This window comes from Rhinolophus sinicus, linkage group LG10 (genome assembly GCF_036562045.2).
Source record: "Rhinolophus sinicus isolate RSC01 linkage group LG10, ASM3656204v1, whole genome shotgun sequence".
NCBI classification, from domain to species: Eukaryota; Metazoa; Chordata; class Mammalia; order Chiroptera; family Rhinolophidae; genus Rhinolophus; species Rhinolophus sinicus.
The window spans coordinates 51,303,430-51,315,923 of NC_133759.1; the positions used below are offsets into that span (position 1 = coordinate 51,303,430).

Below are 12,494 nucleotides of genomic sequence, written 5' to 3' on the forward strand. Positions count from 1 at the left end.
TTTGTGGCTACTTTTTCAATACATAACAATTCATTAGGATACTAAAGTGTATCCTATTTCTTAATTGCTACAGGAGATAGGTACCATGTTTCCCCGAAAATAAGACCTAGCCAGACCATCAGCTCTAATGCATCCTTTAGCAAAATTTAATATAAGACCTGGTATTATATTATATATTATATTATATCATATCATATTATATAAGACCCGGTCTTATATTAATTTTTGCTCCAAAAGACGCATTAGAGCTGATGGTCCAGCTAGGTCTTATTTTTGGGGAAACACAGTATTTCATACTTCAACATTCAAAGTAAAAACGTTAGTCTGTGTTTTAGCTAGTCTTCAGAACATTTGCTATCATTAGCAACAGTTACACATGCAGAAAATCTACTTGTTACAGATTAGTAATATGACACATAAACAAATTTAAAACCACTACAAATTCTAAGACTTGCAAATATTCTCAGTACTAGCATCTAACTTATTACGTAATTCATTTTTTGAGATTGACTCTAATCAGTTCAAATGCTGAATGAGAAACAAAGAACATTTTATTAATAAGATTGACAGTCAGAAAAAGCAGAGAACCATATTATTTCACTGATATGTGGGATATAAAACTGAAAACAACAAAAGAACAAGACAAACAAATGAAGGAACAAAAACTCATAGACATAGACAATACTTTAGGGGTTACCAGAGGGTAAGGGGGGCGGGGGGCTCTAGAAGAGGGTTAACAGGGCCTAATATATGGTGATGGAAAGAGAACTGACTCTGAGTGGTAAACACACAATGCAAGATGTAGATGATATTACAGAATTGTACCTGAAATCTATATAACTTTACTAATGATTGTCACCCCAATAAACTTTAAAAAACAAAAAAAGATTATGACCTTCAGTCTCCTTAAATTGAAAAGAGAGACCTTATTTCTTGACCGAGGAATGACCATTCTTGAGGATTACCACCACAAATATTAACTCCATCTCTGAAGTACATTCGTTTTTATTCCATGTATAATTTAAATATGTTACCATCCACTGACACATTAGTTCAATGTTTTATTCTTCCACACATCCTATAAGTAAGTCTGTATAACTGTTAAGGTTGTAAATTATAAGAAAAAACATCTAGGGCCATCAGCATCTCTTTTTCTTGTTGAATAAAGTGACACAGTACGGTGTATTGTTGAATTTAAGTCTGGAGACCTTGGATAAAACATTTAACTCCTGAATTTGTGCAATGGAAGTGCACCTGGCACTGATTTAGCCTATGGCACACCTGGCTTCTCTTTATCCTAAGGGCATGATGGTAACCCCTAAAGATCCTCCCATTCTCCCCTGCTTCCATGGCTAGAGAAGCATGGTGAGAACTGGGGACCCCTATAGCCCTGGAGGCACCAGGGAGGGAGTGGTGGACAGTATGGGGTGAGGCCACATTTTAAGTTGTCTTACGTATTGGACAAAGAGGTAACATTTTATTTAAGGAAAGGGGTCTGCTGCTAAAGCAATTTTTGTGTCCTGCCCGCCCCAATTCACTGGCCTCATAGCCTAAAGAATGGAATAAAAATAAGAAAGGAATACTATCACATATTAAAAGATTAGTTTACACCCCTGCACACACTCATGCATTCCAGATATAATGCTTTGCACACGTCCAAGATAGTATCCTCATGAAAGAAGAAATAAAAAGGGAAGAGCCTACATGTGTATCAATAGGAACCTGGTTTTCCAAACGTAAGAAACAACCTGGGAACTCCACTGGAAGTTGCAAATCCACTCACACTTCTGCTTACTCTCAGCTGGGGTGAGTAGTTCCATTTTAAATAAAACCGTGCTAATGTGTGGGTGTGAGATGGAGTTGTTTATTACTGTTGTTTCAAAAAAGCAATTAAAAAAGCATTAATTTGGGCTGAGTTTTTACTTCGTTTCTGGAGGGGTTATACATTATACGCAATAGAAATGATTCTGAGATCTCCAAAATCTAAGCTACTTTGGTTTAGCAGGTTCCCTTTACATCAGCTGTGAAAGAAGGCAGTTTGTAGGGATTTTATATTCCATTCTTTAGTGGAGCGTGTGTGCACTTGGGTATGCACATGGAAAGTTAGGGGAAAAACACAATGATATAACCCAACCCCCAAACAAGGAAGCATGTTACAGAACTGAGTTTCCAGTCTCAGAAGGTGCAGCTCAGCTGACCTTGTGTAACCTCTGCCTATGACACAGCTCCCAGTGGGGTGGGGGGACTATTTCTCTCCAGCATGGCTTTAATTTCACAAAAGCCCTGTGCGGTCTTGCAAACTCAAGTGTTTTTCTTAACAAATCACTTACATTTCATGCGCTCTAGGCCCTCACTAATCTCTGGCCAGCACTGTGAGTCAGAAAATATTTATATGACCGCTTGAGTCCTCTGAAGGAGAGCTGGCAAGTTAATTTTGTGAGGTGGAGTGACTGTTAAACAGCATTGCAGTAAATGAATGGCAGAACTGATACCAATGTTGACAGCTCTGTTTCATTATACTAATAAAGAAAGTTACGTTACCTATTAGAGCAAGATAACAATGATGCTACCTAATCGTATTGAGCACTTACATATGGTGGGGGCTGGCTTTTCACACATTTTTTACTGTGACTCATTGCAAGAAATTAATCTAGACTGTAATGTGTGCATGCACAGATCGGAAACAAAAGTTTGTTGAAACAGTACTTACCCTATGAAGTCGAATGTCCTCTGAATATTTTCTACACTAGCGAATTTATGCTTTTTTAAAAAATGGTGGTTGTGAGACCCACCAAATTTATTTCACTAATGGGTCAAAACCTTCTGTTTGAAAACACTGTGCTACAGAAGTTACTATGTGTTTTACATGTACTGTTTCATTTAATCCTCACAACAACCTCATGGAGGGATGTTGCTATTCCCGTTTTATGGATGGGGGAACTGAGGCACAGGAAGATAACTTGCCTAGGGTCACACTGTGACTAGTGGAGCTGGAATTGAACCCAGAAAGCCTGAGTCCTTTTAAAAGTTCCTGGTGTGAATCCAGGCCACATACTGTGTTTCCCCGAAAAGAGATGCTGATGTCCCTCGGTTTTTTCTGTGCAGCCTGAAGGATGGGCCTCTGTCTCCTCAGAAGACTCAATGACTTCGGGAGCTGAGTGAGTGACGCACCCAGGAAAAAGTACTTCAGGATCCAGATTTAATGTTTTCAGATGGAAAACTCCCCACTGACCTACAGACTCAACACAACCCCTATCAAAATCTCAGCTGCCTGTTTTGCAGAAGGTGACAAGCTGATGGGGACACAGAATAGCCAGAACACTCAAGAAAAAGGGAAAAGTTGGAGGACTCACATTTCTTGATTTCAAAACTTGCTACAATACTATAGTAATCAAGACAGTAAAGACAGTGGCTGGCATAAGGCTAGCCAGATAGATCAATGAATAGAACGGAGAGTGCAAAAATAAATACATTTATGGTCAGTTCATTTTGGACAAGGATGTCAAGACAATTCAATGGGAAGAATAACCTTTCCAACAAATCCTTCAGGCACAACAGGATATCCACATGCAAAAGAATGAAGTTGGACCTCTACCTCAGTCAACACACAAAAATTAACTCGAAATGGATCAAAGGCCTAAATCTAAGAGCTAAAACTATAAAACTCTTAGAAGAAAACTTAGGCATAAATCTTCTTGACCTTGGATTAGGCAAAGGTTTCTTAAGTATGATACCAGAAGCACAAGCAATACAAGAAAAATAAATCAACTGGACGTCATCAAAATGAAAACCCTGTGCTTCAAAGGACACCATCAAAAAAGTGAAAAGACAACCCACAGAATGGGAGAAAATATTTGAAAATCATATGTCTGATAAGGGACTAAACCTACAATACATTAATAACCCTGATAACTCAATAATAAAAAGACAAATAATCAAATTTTTTAAATAGGCAAAAGGTCTGAATAGATATTTCTCCAAAGAAGATATACAAATGGCCAATACACATGAAAAGATATTCAGCCAACACAACAATGAAGGAGAACAAAGTTGGAGAACTGACACTACCTGACATCAAAATTTACTATAAAGCTATAGTAATCAAGACAGTGTGGTACTAGCAAAAGAACAGACAAATAGATCAATAATCAAACAGATTAGAGAGGCCAGAAATAGATGCCCATAAATATAGTCAACTGATCTTTGACAAAGGAGCAAAGGCAGTGCAGCAAAGACAACCTTTTTACCAAATGGCTCTGGAACAACTGGAAATCCACATGAAAGATGTAAACCTAGACACACCTCACATCTTTCACAAAAATTAACTCAAAATAGATAATAGACTTCATGGTAAAATTCAAAAGTATAAAACTCCTAGAAGAAAAACCTAGATGACCTTGGGTATGGTGCTGCCCTTTTAGACACTGAAAACATGATTCATGAAAGAAATAACTGATAAACTGGATTTCATTAAAATTATAAACGTCTGCTCTGCAACAGATAATACCAACAGAATTAGAAGACAAGTCACAGACTTGGAGAAAGTATTTTCAAAAGACACATGTGATAAAGGAGTTATCTAAAATAGACGAAGAATTCTTAAAACTCCACAATAAGAAAACTAACAACCTGAAAAAAAAAGAGTCAAAGACCTTAACAGGTACCTCACCTAAGCAGATATACAGATGGCAAATAAGCATATTAAAAGCTGCTCCACATCATATGTCATCAGGGAGATGCAAATCAAAACATTGAGATAGCACTACACACCTATTAAAATGGTCATAATTTGGAACAGTGACAACATGAATTGCTGACAGGATGTGGAGCAACAGGAACTCTCATCCATTGCTGGTGGGATACAGAATGGTCCAGCCCCTTCAGAAGACAGTTCAGTGACTTCTTAAAAAACTAAACATACTCCTACAAGATGCCACAATCACTCTCCTTGGTATTTGTCCAAAGGCGTTGAAAACATGTCCACACAAAACCTGCACATGGATGTTTGCAGCAGCTTTATCCATAGTTGCCAAAACTTGGAAGCAACCAATATGTCCTTCAATAAGTGAATGGCTAAACGGTGGTCCATCCAGACAACAAAATATTATTCAGTGCTGAAAAGAAATGAGCTTTCAAGCCATGAAAAGACATGAAGGAACCTCAAATGCACATTACTAAGTGAAAGAAGCCCATCTGAGAAGGCTACATCTTATACGATTCCAACGATATGATATTCTGGAAAATGAAAAAGTATGGAGACAATAAAAAGATCAGTGGTGGCGGCCGGGGGAGGGGACATGGGAATGAACAGATGGGGCACAGAGGATTTTCAGGGCAGTGAAAATAGTCTGTATGATATTATAATGATGAATAAATGCCATTAGACATTTCTCCAAACCCACTGAAAGTACAGCACCAAAAGTGAACCCTCAGGTAAACCACTCGCTTGGAATGGTTACGATGTGTGAATGTAGGTTCACCCTTGGTCACAAACGTGCCACTCTGGTGAGTGGTGTTGTTCACGGAGGAGGCTGTGCCTGTGTGGAAGCAGAGGGTAGAGAGGAAATCTCTGTACCTTCCTCTCAATTTTATTATAAACCCAAACTGCTCAAAAAATAGTTAAAAAAAAGATACGACACCACTAGTCATCAGGGAAATGAAAATCAAAACCACAGATACCACTTCACATGCACTAGGATGGTAATAACCAAGAAGATGGACAATAACGGGTTGGCGAGGATGTGGAGTCATGGGGACCCTCATGCACTGCTGGGGGGATTGCAGAATGGTGCAGCCACCAGCCGCAAGGTCCGCAAAATGTTAAACATAGAATTACCCCATGACCTGCAATGCCATGGCCAGGTATATACCCAAGAGAACTGAAAACATATTTCCACACAAACTTGTACACTCTTCTCTGAGGAAGTGGAGAGTTAGGGAATACTTTAAAAAAAAAAAGGAGAGATGCTTATGGACAGAGAAAGTGCTCTTGGACATACAGCTAAATGGAAAAAATTAATTGGGGAACAATACCTATAAAATGAGCCCATTATGTTGGTTTTTAAAGGTATTCACAGGTACGCACACCTATGCGTAAAAACATAAAGCCAGCTGACCATAAATGTTCTCTCCGAAGCAAGCCTGAAATGGGGGAGGTGTAATTTCAACATTTACTCTACAACTTCCAATTTGTTTGCATTTGTGTATACTAAGAGTATAACGAGGCTTTCTCATGCAGAAACAGCACTTTTTCTAGCCAAAAGGGAAGGAAAGGAGGCAGAGGCCACTGGAGTTGGGCCATGCGGGAAATTCTGACAGGGGACACGAGCAGAAGAGCATTCAGGTGGGAAGAGCAGGAGCAAAGATGTACAAGTGGGAATGCCTGTGGGCCTCTGGGGGGCTGTCGGGTGGCTGGGGGTGTGGTGTGCTGAAGGTAAGTCATCAGAACAGTGAGTTGAAACAGCCAGGTTGCAAGGGTGTTGTATGCCCTTCAGGGACCAAGGGCCAAGAGTAAAGGCGGGGGACCCTTATAAGCTGGGGGTACTGGTGTGAGAGCTCCGTGGGGGAGGAAGGTGGACGTGGCTGGGCAGAAAGTCTCAGCGGCCTTTCACACCTGGCCTCTGTCTCACAATAAGCAGACCCCCACCTCCATTATCCAGATTTGGCTCCTAATAAAATCATCTCTGAAAAAGATAGTGCCTGCATTTGGTAAAGTCTCCAAATCTGAACGATGAACTTCCATTGTGTGAGTACAACGTTTCTACAGGAGCACAAAGCCGTGATGGAGTGACCTGGGCCAGTCTTAGTCACCAGATGCCGACCACAGCCATCCCTTCCTGCATGCCAGCTATGGTAGGAATAAGCACTTGGCAAATAGTTCCTCATTTAATGCTCACAGCAAACCTGTGAGGTATAGCCAAGCATTGCCCCCACTTACAGACGAGCTTGTCCAAGGTCATTCTACTAGGAGCCCTGGAACACAGGCCCCTAACTGTGTTCCGGTCTCTACAGCCTCCAGGCTTGCAATTCGCCTTCAAGCCAGCCAGTAAACTGCTCTGGTTTCCAGGAAAATATTACAGAGCTCAGAATTGGAGATGAATTCAGGGCTTGGGGTTCTATCAGCAGGAACAGCAAATCCAGGCTCATAAAGCTACCATATGCTGGCTGGAAGTGGGGCTTGGGGGCAAGGAACCAAGATAGACTGTTAAATAACTATCCTGGTCTCTAGCTAGCTGACCCAGGCAAGACACACGAAAATGCCTCCTCTGTCCTCCAACTCCAGCCAAGGTTCCCAGCCTCTTTCTGGAGCAGTTTGGTTTTGACCTGGGCCCCATGTTTAGCTCTGCCCTGACTAGTGGGTCCACCTTGGAAAAGTCAGGAGACACCTGGGAAATGAAGGCCATGTCTTCCTCCAGCCTTGTTGTTTTGTGGCCATCAGTGACCTTGAGGCAGACATCTAACATCCCAACAAACCCTGCGTCAGGGACTGAGCGTTATCTGGGAACGGCCTCCACCCCCTAGAGCTGACTCCAGGGGGCCATGCACCCAAGTGAGGCCTGTCAGAGGTATTTCGAAACACCCACCTCTCTTGCCATCACTAAATAAATCTTCTGGGAAGATGCTCATCACCTCCAGCTCCAAGTGAGCAGAGCCCCAGGGAGACACACAGTTGGCAAGTTATTTGTCACTCCACACCCCAATGCCCGGTGCAGAGGATGGGGACAGTACCAGGGCCCTGGGCCACAGGATAGGTGTGAGAGTATCTGAGGACGTCAGCGCAGAGCCCAGAGCACAGACCAACTGGCATTTCCTGAAGGTGTCAGCTCCTTCTCACAGCGTACTCACATGTACATACACATACACACACACACACACACACACACACACACACACACAGCTATAATCGATGAGAATCTTGTGTCATCTGAATGCTAGTAACACTTTATTTGCACCTTCACACATGCTGTTCTCGCTTCCTTCCATCCCACCCCATCCTCCTTTAGGGTGATGTATAGCCATCCCTTTATATCTTCTTAGATGTCACTTTTTCTAAGAAGCCTCCCTGTCACACCTCCTCCCCAATATCACAGCTAAAGAAACCAAGACTCAGAAAGGCTAAGTTAGTACTTCAAGGTCATACAAGCAAGGTCTCACGTCTTAAGCCCCTGGAATCTTACACTGTGTTAAATAACATCAATTGATCAATCAATCAACCAATCGATGGAGAGAATGGGAAGCACGCATCTCCTGGTCCACAATCCTATACATTCTGATTTCTTCATTTATCCATCAAAGCCTTGCTAAGCAACTCTAGGTGGTTCCCTCTACGTGATGAAGTGGATGTGACCAAATGACACCATGGCTGGCAGGTGGGTAAGGCAAGTCTTACTATGTGTAGAATTATAATTCCAGCAGTGCCCCCTCGTCTCATGCTCTTAGTCCAGGTGGCAATTTTAGGAAACATCATCACTTTGGGTCCCACTCTGTGGAAAAGAAGCCTTCTGGTCAACCAGAGTGCACACAATGCCAAAATCTTACTCCAGCCACTTGCTAGGATTTGGGGAGGGGGTGGGAGTGGTTCTGCCCACACGGCCTATTTCCCTTTCCCTTCCCCAGTGAGATAGACCATGTCCAGGGCACAACAGCTGACTGGTCACACCAGGGATTCAACCACAACCTAGGGCTCCATATGAATGGAACGGTCTTCCCCACATGTCCACATGGCTGCTCGAACGCTGCACCAAGGTGCGCCTTTATCTGACCAACTCTGCCTCCATGCCAGTCACGCTGGATCCCTTTACCCAGCTCAGCTTCTTCATTACACTGGTCGCACCCCTGATATATTACAGATCCAGTTGTCTACGGCCCATCTCCCCCACCGGGAGGTAAACTCCACAAGGGAGGAACATGGTCCGTTTCCTTGACTGCTGTGTGGCCCGGTGCCAGAGCCCTCTCTCCATAAATGATTCTTGAATAAATGAAGTAAACGAGCTGAAAATGGCTAAAGCACATGTAGAGATAGGACTTCACTTAACTACAGCCTCCCTCAGTCTTGTTTTTTTAGAAAAATAGAAAGCACATCCATTTTCATACAAGTAACCAATTGAACAATTTTCATGAAAGTGACAAAGAAAAGCTTATCTTCAAATCTCTCCATAGCAGACCCCACTCCACCCACCACACTGACGATCTCCCACGCAGAAAACTGAACTGACTCAATAAATCAGAATCAATCCAATTAAAAACATTTCACTTTCACTTGAGTTTTGACCAGTATATGCAAGGTGATCTGAATCAGATAATACTTGTACAAACCATTAAGATAACGGGTCCAAGAATTAATTTTTTAAATACAGCTATGGCCACGATTAATAGATTGATTTAAGAATGATTCAAAAAAACTCAGGGAAAGAACAAAAGTGAAAGAAACAGAGCCCCACCCCCACTCTCCGACTCCCCCCACTCATCCCCGCTGCCCAGTGTAGTTATGGGGTCCTGAACAACAGAGAACTTGGCCTTGAGGCTCTCTACAGCAGTTGTCTCTTGATGCCTCTTTGCCTCAGGCCCCCTCTAATGATAGACGACCCAGTAGTACACTGAGTTCTGGTCAGGGGCTTGGGAAGCTTGGTGATGGCACAGAAGAAGGGACAGCACACTGGGATGGCCAGTGACGAGGGTGATGAGGACGCAGAGTAGGCCAGAACGACTGGAATGGTAGCATGCAGAAGCCTGGACGCCACATCTCGTCCTCATCAGAGTGGGTGCAGGGACTATGTCTGGTTCTCTGCATCCCTCATCTTCCCTCCAATGGAATGGGCTGTCTCAGAAGGCAGAGTTCCCTGTCACTGGAGGATTCAAGCTCAGGTTAAGTAATAACAAGGAAGAGAGGTGGTGAAGGTGATTTAAACTGCAGGTTGAACGGTGTGACCTTATAGGTCACTTTTAACCTGGCTCTCCTGACTAGTGGCCAGTTCCTTTGCATTTCACTACTCTTAAAAGCACTCCAGCCTCACCTCACTTTATTCAGTGGATGCTCATTCATTCTGTCACACAGGGACATTTACTGAGCATTCTCTCTGTGCCAGGGACCAGAGTTCAGCAGTGAACAGGGCACCACTTCTGCACACTTGGATTCTACATTCTCCTGAGTGGATGCAGACAGTAAACCCACAAGTAGATACACAAATAAGACCATTTAAGTTAAACTCCATGAAAAAAATACAATGGGAGAATGTGACAGAAATTGATGAGGGAAGGGGCTGCTTTCGACAAAGTGGTCAGGGAAACCTTCTCTACAGAAGACACATCTGAGCTAAAGGGTGAAAAAATGCCAGACATGAGAAGTAGTGGTGGAAAGCTGCGCTCAGGAGAGGGAAGAGCATGTGCAAAGGCCCTGAGCCTGAGTTCAAACGTTCATGAATTGCATCCCATCCTAAAAGCTCCATCACAGGCCAACATTCCCTACCCCCATAGCCTGCCTTCCTCTTCCCCCAACTGACTTCTTCAACAGATTTTACCAAGTCAAGGCAGACCTGAATTTTCCACTGGGAAATTCCTCTGAGTGAGGGCGCAGAGGAACACGTGTGCACTTCCACCTCTAGGAGGCAGAGGTAACAGTGACATCTCGAGTCCCTAAAAATACGGGCCTGCCCTGTCCAGGGGGTGAGAACCCACATCTCCCCACCAGCTGTTCAGGGTCCACTTTTGTGGGGTGCAGGCCTTTTGCAGAACATGATGAAAAGAGACCACTCTGGAAAAACATACAGCCATGCTCCAAACATCTCATGTACATTTCAGGTGGTTCCTGGAGCCCCAGGTTCTGAACTCCAGTCTGTGGATACCACTGCCAGAAGAAACTAAACTGTTGCGCCCAGGGAAACTGAGGGAAGGGACAATCTGCTAGAGGTGAATGAATAGAGGGGAGGGGACAAGATCAGGCCTTTGGGTCCCTAAATAGACTGCCACACTCACAGAAACTAGAGCATGTCAGACTGCCGAGGGGCCCAAGGCCTGAAGGAATTCAACTGAAACCTTACCCACTCCACCGCCAGAGAAGCAAACATCCAGGTACACCCCAGAGCTTCCAGAGGAGGTCTGAGACTCCATCTCCCATGAGTGTCCTTGACAAAGGTCATCTCTAACCTCACATTCTGAGATACATTTTACACAAGGCTGGTTAACTATAGTAACGGTTACTGCAAAGTTAGGGTGTTTTGGGGCACCAGTTAGGGTGAAGGGGACACCACAGCAATTGTCTGAATAATGCAGCTCTCAGTAGGAGAAGGGAAGGAGCAAGAGCCTGCTCACCCACCTCACTGGGGAGCTAGGAATGAGAATGCCCAGTTAGACAGGTGTCAGCCATAATAAAGTGCAGCTAACACATGTAGAACTTACCTTGTGCCAGGCACAATTTTAAGAGCTTTTATCTTACACAACCCTTTAAGTCTTGTATTATCATCACCCCCATTTTGCAGATGAGAAAACTGAGGCATAAATAGGTGAAGTAACTTGTCCAAGACTACACAGTTAAGACAAAGACATAGCAAAGCTCTTCTCTTCCACATCCCCAAGAAGAAAGCGGTTACACCTGGTTCGTCCATAAAATGCTTAAGCATCTGCCGGTGCTTCCTTTCAGGCAATTAGTGAAGCAAGAGCCCTCTCAGAACAGGCCGCTCTGTTTCAGCAACGTTCATTCAAGCCCACGATGAAGCCGCTGACAAGGGCGGCTCTTTCTCGTGGCAAAGCCCAAGGGAACCATTTCCACCCGGCTCGGTCAACTTCCACTCTCAGAAAACGCTCACCTGTCTCTGGCTACGAGGCTCGGAGGTTCACATTAACCCCTTGGTGTCCGCCTCCCTTGCTTCTGTCTCAGGATCCTCGGGCCGCGCAGTTTAAAAGATGCAGCCCCGGCACAAGGGCCCGGAACCCCGGCCACCGCCCCGCGCGCTCAAAACCGGGTTATCCGCGGCCAAGTGACCGACGGCCTGGCGAGCCACGACCAGCAGCGCCCGACGCGAGTCTGACCTGAGGGCGACCCACCAGGGCTGGGGAACACACCCGGAGAAACGGGTCGCGTCCCAAGACAGGTGGCGCCTCGCTCCCCGGAAGTTGCTCCGGGAACTTTCGTCCAAGAGCCACAAATGGACCGAAGTCAGGGTCTCCAGCGCGAGCGGCGGCCGGTCGGCTCTGCGCACCTGCCCGCGCCCAGGGCGCCCAGAGCACTCCAAGTGCCCTGGGCCAGAAAGCGCATTGAGGCCGCTGCGGGCACCGCGACCCGGCGTGGGCGACTCCGAGTGGGGGGTCCACCTCCGGTTGGGTCGGTTAAGGCAGGGGAGGAGCCAACCCCAGATAGTGTCCCGCTCCGGGGTGTCCAGGGGGTGTCCAGCCAGGGAGGGTGTAGCCGAGGGGCGGGGTGCCCGGCTGGCCGCCCGCACTCACCTCGGCGCCCGGCGCAGGCTCGGCACAGCGGGGCTGGAGAGCGCACGGCCGCGGCT

General features: G+C 45.0%; 1 protein-coding gene across 1 annotated transcript in view; it reads right to left on the bottom strand.

The window, feature by feature from the left end:
• Positions 1-12,494, bottom strand: part of ARHGEF3 (Rho guanine nucleotide exchange factor 3) — a 295,300-nt gene extending 282,806 nt beyond the window's left edge. The window contains exon 1 of the mRNA XM_019724204.2: positions 11,802-12,494. The gene's annotated coding sequence lies outside the window, so the exon portion shown is untranslated. The remainder of the gene's footprint in view (positions 1-11,801) is intronic.